The following is a 7454-nucleotide window of genomic DNA, read 5'->3' on the forward strand; positions in this document are numbered from 1 at the left end:
TGGGGTGGCATTTCTTTGGGGGGCCGCACAGCTCTCCATGTGCTCGCCAGAGGTAGCCTGACTGCCATTAGGTACCGAGATGAGATTCTCAGACCCCTTGTGACACCATATACTGGTGCGGTTGGCCCTGGGTTCCTCCTAATGCAAGACAATGCTAGACCTCATGTGGCTGGAGTGTGTCAGCAGTTCCTGCAAGAGGAAGGCATTGATGCTATGGACTGGCCCGCCCGTTCCCCAGACCTGAATCCAATTGAGCACATCTGGGACATCATGTCTCGCTCCATCCACCAACGCCACGTTGCACCACAGACTGTCCAGGAGTTGGCGGATGCTTTAGTCCAGGTCTGGGAGGAGATCCCTCAGGAGACCATCCGCCACCTCATCAGGAGCATGCCCAGGCGTTGTAGTGAGGTCATACAGGCACGTGGAGGCCACACACACTACTGAGCCTCATTTTGACTTGTTTTAAGGACATTACATCAAAGTTGGATCAGCCTGTAGTGTGGTTTTCCACTTTAATTTTGAGTGTGACTCCAAATCCAGACCTCCATGGGTTGATAAATTGGATTTCCATTGATTATTTTTGTGTGATTTTGTTGTCAGCACATTCAACTATGTAAAGAAAAAAGTATTTAATAAGATTATTTCTTTCATTCAGATCTAGGATGTGTTGTTTAAGTGTTCCCTTTATTTTTTTGAGCAGTATATTAATTGCTATGTTTTGCAGGGGAATATGGAAAACCTTTTCCCCAGACATTGAATAGGACACACTGCTGACTGCAAGCCTGATTCCCCTATCAGGTATAGGACTACTCCAATCAATAAAGCATCCATATCGTAGGCCTATGCAATGTCCTGTCATTTTAATTATATTATTAGGACATACATGATTACACTTAAGGTTTAGGCGTAGCTGTGAAATAGGCTGCTGGTATGTTCAGCACAAATAGTTGCTCTAACATAATTCCCACCATATTAGGCTGCAATCAATAAACCAAATGCACATCATTTAAGTAAATAAAGGTAAACATAGGCCGACATACCGACAAGACATAACAGCCTCAACTTAAGTTGAGCCCTCCATGTCCTAACGGTTAGGACCTTACATGTGCATGTGAGATCTCAACAGACCGGATCTCACCACCAACCTATCCTCTCAATTTACAGCTGTGTAGGTGCCAACCTTGTTAGTAACCAGACCATCACTGTCAACATCACTACACCCTGTGAAGATGGAGAGCCGGGAGATGAGCAAGGTAAGATAAATCATTATCCGTTATTGCCATCAGCTCTGAGGTCTATGCACTATTGTATACATCTCTCTTGAGACAAGGGCTTAGTAGACTTGTTGTATTGTGATGAACCTGAGCTGAGATTGGTCAAGAGCACCTTCTATTGGAGAAAATGTAGAATTTCACTGTGAGCTTATATAATTATATACTTGAACTTGTAGACCCCAGGAAGAATATCTGCTGCTTCTTCAACTGTTTGCAGTTTGCATTACCTTGCTTCTGTGTTCTATTTATGTGAGGTACAGTATAAATGTAATGTATTGTATTTGTTTTTCACCCACACAACTCCACACAACAAAGATGAGAGGCATGGAAGAAAATACTATACTCTTATCCCAGCAGCCTTTGTGGTGTACCCAGGAATCTTTGCAGTGTTCTTCAAGGGACAAAAGGCAATTTTAAAACTGTCCCGCAACTCCTGCCATGTCCACAGACATCCCCAAATAATAAAAAAAAACGACTCTCGGAAAATGAATGCACCAGAGGAGGCTGGTGGAAGGAGCTATAGGAGGAGGGGCCCATGAAATGGAATGGTACCAAACACATCAAGCACATGGAAACAACGTGTTTGGCTCCATTCCACTAATTCTGTTCCATCCTTTACAATTAGCCAGTCCTCCTATAGCTCCTCCCAAAACCTCCTCTGGAGGGCACAACTGGTAAATAGTCGCTTATAGATATGTCAGTCAGTCAGGTGGCTAGCTACTGCCAGATACTTTTTTTGCAGTAATGTTGAAGGGCTCTGGGTAGTATTACTTAGCCAGCTAGAAGGATGAAGTAAGAAGCTAACATTAAATGGAGCCTAACTCAGCAGGAGCAAAAAATACCCTACTAAGTTCTAATAACTTTGCTTTACAGAGAGTAGAATACTGAGACAAACATTGATGCAGCGCTCAGTGGTGAGGCTGAGGCAGGCTGCAATGCATGCAGGAGGTAGCAGAAGACACACAGAGAGAGAGAGGAAGTAAGCAGAGAGAAGTTAGTACATTGGTTCCCAAACTTGGGGTCGGGGCTCTATGTATTACGCTGCTGATGCTACGTGTCAGTTTGAATAATTTCTCATATTTCCCTCCTTTCAGAGGTATAACATTGCAAAAAATGGAGGTGGGCAAAACTGTTGGCACTCAAATCATCTTTTAATTGTCAGAAAACCATACACAATACCCTACTGTAATCGATCGAACACAACAAATCATCTAACGTGATTTCACAATAGAGATAAAATAGTCTTGTAGGCCTATGACTCACATAATAAACCATAGGCCTATAATTAATAGCCTATGCGACTAGAACACAATGCCCTGAAATAACAGTAATAATCACAATAGGCTTGACAACCTCTCACTGTTTCAGTGAACAGGAGATAGTAGGCTAGGCTCAGTGACCAGGAGATAATAGGCTAGGCTCAGTGACCAGAAGATAATAGGCTAGGCTCAGTGACCAGGAGATAATAGGCCAGGCTAGACTCAGCGACCAAGATATGGTATGCTACGCTCAGTGTCCAGGAGATGGTAGGCTAGGCTAGGCGGCCACGAATGTAACCATTTAACACTTACTGAGAGCGTCATAAATACATTGACTTTTTTAATTAATTCGCATTTTTAAAGTTATGTCTTCCCCGTGCTTGACCTTTCCTAAATAAGTCTAACACACTATCAATGGTAGAATCTTAATATCACAAACGGAATTGTGGTATGTGTTATGAGCAGTTATATGAGGACATGTCTTTTTGGGGGGCTGATGGTCCATGGAAACTACACCTAAACTATATTGAAACTAATTTCACACATAAAATAATAGTCAGCCTATTAATAGTCAGACAAGATTAAATTGTCAGTTGTCTGATGGGTGAGAATATTATAATTAGTTCAATTGTATATGAAGCATCTGATTAACAGTGCAGCTTAATTTTGACACAGGCAGGGAAATGAAATGCAGTGCCAAAAAGTGACTTTTGCTCATTCCTCTAGTCACAAGCAGATAAGACGTTTTGATGTCTATAAAGATCAGATTCTGACCCCGTGAGCTCTATTTCAACATTTGCACTTGCAACACTCAAAGCACAGTAATATATTTAAACTCAAAATATGCCAAACTGCTCTTTTGAAATACATTTTTTGGAAATTCATGAATTAATTCCTTAAGACCTGCACTTAAATGAATAATGAATGATATTTGTGATGGTGTTAATTGAATGGATTCTAACACTTGGATTCTAGCACCAGCTAGCCTCGAGCTAGGCCCATATACCAGCTAATTCTAGGGCTACAATACCTCTTTTGCCAATTGGGCTGGACCCTTTACTGTCGACACGGAGCCCCGGCGATCCATCACGACTGGACTGCCGACGTGATCGCCCGATGTGGTCTCAACAGGCTATTCTGTTACGATGTCGCCGAAGATCCATCTACTGGCCCCGGCCAGCTAACTTTTCTGAACGCTGTGTCCCCTGCTTGCCTAGCGTAGTACTGACTACCCTACAGCACCCTGCCTCACCAATTGCTGTTCTTTTGACCCTATGATCACTCGGCTACACAGCTGATTCCACCTGGACTGTTTCAATAACACGGTACATCATTTTGTTTACCTGTCGGCCCCAGCCTCGAACTCATGTCCTGTATTTACCTAACTGACCTGCTCTGCCCATTCATCGCCATTAACCCGTTGTTGTCAGCTCTCCTGATCAACACCTGTGATTGCTTTATGCCTCTAATTACAATATGCTTGTCTACTGCTGTCTTGGCTAGTTCTTATTGTTTTATTTCACTGTAGAGTCCTCAGTCCCACTCAACATGCCTTAGATAGGTCTTTTGTCCCACCCCACACACATGCTGAGACCTCAACTGGCGCCTCCAGAGACAAAACCTCTCTCATCGTCACTCAACGCCTAGGTTTAACTCCACTGTACTCACATCCTACCATACATTATGCCCTGAATCTATTCTAACACGCCCATAAATCTGCTCCTTTTATTCTCTGTTCCCAAAGCACCAGACGACCAGTTCTCATAGCCTTTAGCTGTACCCTTATCCTACTCCTCCTCTATTCATCTGATGATGTAGAGGTTAACCCAGGCCCTGTAGCCCCCAGTTCCACTACTAGTCCCAAGGCGCTATCATTTGTTGACTTCTGTAACCGTAAAAGCCTTGGTTTCATGCACGTTAACGTCAGAAGCCTCCTCCCTAACTTTGTTTTATTCAGTGCTTTAGCACACTCCGCCAACCCTGATGTCCTAGCCGTGTCTGAATCCTGGCTTAGGAAGACCACCAAAACTTTGGAAATTTCCATCCCCAACAACAACATTTTCTGCCAAGATTTTCTGCCAACGGGGTGGAGTTGCAATCTACTGCAGAGATAGTCTGCAGAGTTCTGTCATGCTATCCAGGTCTGTGTCCAAACAGTTCGAGCTCCTACTTTTAAAAATCCACCTTTCCAGAAACAAGTCTCTCACTGTTGCCACTTGTTATAGACCTCCCTCTGCCCAAAGCTGTGCCCTGGACACCATATGTGAATTAATTGCCCCCCATTTATCTTTAGAGTTCATACTGTTATGTGACCTAAACTGGGATATGCTTAACACCCCGGCCGTACTAGAATCTAAGCTAGATGCCCTCAATCTCACACAAATGATCAAGGAACCTACGAAGGCACCCTCATAAATATCATGCTGACCAACCTGCCCTCTAAGATCTCAACATGATCTCAGCGATTACTGCCTCATTGCCTGCGTCCGTAATGGGTCCGTGGTCAAATGACCACCTCTCATCACTGTCAAACGCTCCCTGAAACACTTCAGCGTGCAGGCCTTTTTAATCGACCTGGCCCGGGTATCCTGGAAGGATATTGACCTCATTCCGTCAGTATTCTTTAAAAGTGCTTTCCTCACCATCTTAAATAAGCATGCCCCATTCAAATAAATGTAGAACTAATAACAGATATAGCCCTTCACTCCAGACTTGACTGCCCTTGACCGCACAAAAACATCCTGTGACGTACTGCATTAGCATCGAACAGCCCCCGCGATATGCAACTTTTCAGGGAAGTTAGGAACCAGTATACACAGGCAGTTAGGAAAGCAAAGGCTAGCTTTTTCAAACAGAAATTTGCATCCTGTAGCACAAACTCCAAAAAGTTCTGGGACATGGTAAAGTCCATGTGTCACGACTCCTACCGAAGGTGCCCCCCCCTCCTGCTCGGGTGGCGCTCGGCGGTCGTCGTCACCGGCCTACTAGCTGCCACTGATTCCCTTTTTGTTTTCCCCCTTTTCGTTATTAGGTGCACCTGTTCTGAGTTGGGCTGATTAGCGGGCTTTATTAGCCAGTAGGCCCGCCTGCCCTTTGTGCGGGATTATTTCATTGTATGCTGTGCGTGCTGACACGCTGTTTGTTGTACATTTTCAGTGGTGCGTGTGTTTTGCGCAAGCTGTGTTTTTGTCCCTTGTGTTTGGGGCACTTTGTTTTGTAGTGCGCTCTGTGCGCTGTTTGGGTTGGCTTGTCGTTTAGACATTGTGCCTATTAATGCCAATACCCTGAATCGCTGTTTTCCTGCACTTGACTCCTCGTCAGCAAACACCCACGCCTTACACCATGGAGAATAAGAGCACTTCCTCCCAGCTGCCACTGCACTCAGGCTAGGAAACACTGTCACCACCGATAAATCCACTATAATTGAGAATTTCAATAAGCATTTTTCTACGGCTGACCACGCTTTGCACCTGGCTTCCCCTACACCAGTCAACAGCCCTGTACCCCCACAGCAACTTGCCCAAGCCTGCCCCATTTCTCTTTCACCCAAATCCAGATAGCTAATGTTCTGAAAGAGCTGCAAAATCTGGACCCCTACAAATCAGCTGGGCTAGACAATCTGGATGCTCTCTTTCTAAAATTATCCGCCGCAATTATTGCAACCCCTATTACTAACCTGTTCAACCTCTCTTTCGTATCGTCTGAGATCCCTAAGGATTGGAAAGCTGCCGCGGTCATCCCCCTCTTCAAAGGGGGAGACATTCTAGACCCAACTGTTACAGACCTACATCTATCCTACCCTGCCTTTCTAAAGTCTTCGAAAGCCAATTAAACAAACAGATCTCCGACCATTTCGAATCCCACCGTCCCACCGTATGCAATCTGGTTTCCAAGCTCGTCATGGGTGCACCTCAGCCACGCTCAAGGTCCAAAACGATGTCTTAACCTCCATCGATAACAGACAGTACAGTGCAGCCGTCTTCATCGACCTGGCCAAGGCTTTTGACTCTTGTCAATCATCGCATTCTTATTGGCAGACTCAACAGCTTTGGCTTCTCAAATGACTGCCTCGCCTGGTTCACCAATTACTTCTCAGATAGAGTTCAGTGTGTCAAATTGGAGGACCTGTTGTCCAAACCTCTGGTAGTCTCTATGGGGGTGCCACAGGGTTCAATTCTCTGGCCGACTCTTTTCTCTGTACAAGGATGTCGCTCTTGCAGCTGGTGATTCTCTGATCCACCTCTATGCAGACGACACCATTCTCTATACTTCTGGCCCTTCTTTGGACACTGTGTTAACTAACATCCAGACGAGCTTCAATGCCATACAACTCCCCTTCCGTGTCCTCCAACTGCTCTTAAATGCAAGTAAATCTAAATGCATGCTCTTCAACCGATCGCTACCCGCACCTGTCCGCCCGTCCAGCATCACTACTCTGGACGGTTCTGACTTAGAATATGTGGAGAACTACAAATACCTTAGGGATCTCAGACAATGTCTAAGTAGTGACGGCAGGGCCAGTTCAGGAGGATGGTACTCCTCACAGGTGAGTGAATCAGCCCATGCTTGGTGAATAGCACTTAGTTGGTTTCTGGGAGCAGGACACAGGAGAGCTAAATAGATCATGTGAGATAGTGAGAGATGAGAATGAATCAAATAAATAATCACAGCAAAGGACTGTAGTTTGAGAGCTAGCAAATGAACATCCTGACATTTGAGGCAGGGTGCAATGCAATCATCCTACTCCAACTATTGACAGGGATAATGTGGCATTTCTTATTTGTCAGTATTAATGAAATTAGTGGGTCCTGCCATGATGACTGTATTAGATTTACACTAGTTGTCGTATAGATTTTTGTAGTCTTAAATTATTACTTGGAATAAAGTGACATAAAACACTCCTTGTCCCGAAATGACA

Source organism: Salmo salar, chromosome 04 (assembly GCF_965601325.2).
Source record: "Salmo salar chromosome 04, fSalSal1, whole genome shotgun sequence".
In the NCBI taxonomy this organism is placed as follows: Eukaryota; Metazoa; Chordata; class Actinopteri; order Salmoniformes; family Salmonidae; genus Salmo; species Salmo salar.